At 37.6% G+C, this 927-nt stretch overlaps 1 protein-coding gene across 3 annotated transcripts in view; it reads left to right on the top strand.

Moving 5' to 3' along the window:
* The window catches only part of pbx4 (pre-B-cell leukemia transcription factor 4), a 145625-nt gene that overhangs the window by 140604 nt on the left and 4094 nt on the right, over nt 1–927 (top strand). The window lies entirely within an intron of this gene.

A 927-nucleotide genomic window follows, 5' to 3' on the forward strand; every position in this document is an offset into this window, starting at 1 on the left:
CCAGTGTTGGGCACGTTACTTTCAAAAAGTAATTAGTTATAGTTACTAGTTACTTTTCCCAAAAAGTAACTGAGTTAGTAACGGAGTTACTTTGTCATAAAAGTAACTAATTACCAGGGAAAGTAATTATTCCGTTACATTTTGTTCCCCCTCAAAAAAAAAATCAAATTCAATTAGTGTAATCGTAATAAAAGTGAATGTTAAATGTGTTTAATGACTGAAATGGACACTTAACAGAACCAATTAATAATGTTATCTACAGTATATTAATATTTTTGTGGGACAATGTGAGATAAGACATCTATCAAATGTAATATATTTTTGCAGTTATTAAAATTATGTTACTAATTACTGGCCACTGACGAGGACAAACGCTTTGTTCCTCGACATAATGTGCATTGCACGTAAACACTCTTGCCTTTTATTTCAAGTAATGAAAAGTCCTGGCTGTATTTCCAGTGTGAAAGCGCAGTGCTGGGCTGACCGCTCGCCATCGCTGGGTCTTCCGATTGAAAGAGCGCGCAGTAGTGCAGTAGGCGGAGCCTACCTACATATGTTGTCCAAATCTACTCTGATTGGCTTACTGTGCCGTTGTCTCGTGTCTCCCCGCCCCACACTAAAGCAGAGTAAAGAAAGGCTGAACGAGCAGAGTGCCAGATGAGAACAGCTTTAATAAAGTAACGCATAGTATTTTATTGTAAGTAACGGGAACGGCGTTATAACGATGTAAAAAGTAATTAGTTAGATTACTCGTTACTAAAAAAAGTAACGCCGTTAGTAACGCCGTTTATTCTAACGCCGTTATTCCCATCACTGCCTCTGACAAAATTTGCCCTTAGATTAAAAGTATTGGCACCCTTAGTTGGCCCAAAAAAACCCCACATTTTCTAATTTTTGTGGTGTAATTGATGTGTGTTTTCTGTGCAG

This window comes from Neoarius graeffei, chromosome 16, assembly GCF_027579695.1.
Source record: "Neoarius graeffei isolate fNeoGra1 chromosome 16, fNeoGra1.pri, whole genome shotgun sequence".
NCBI classification, from domain to species: domain Eukaryota; kingdom Metazoa; phylum Chordata; class Actinopteri; order Siluriformes; family Ariidae; genus Neoarius; species Neoarius graeffei.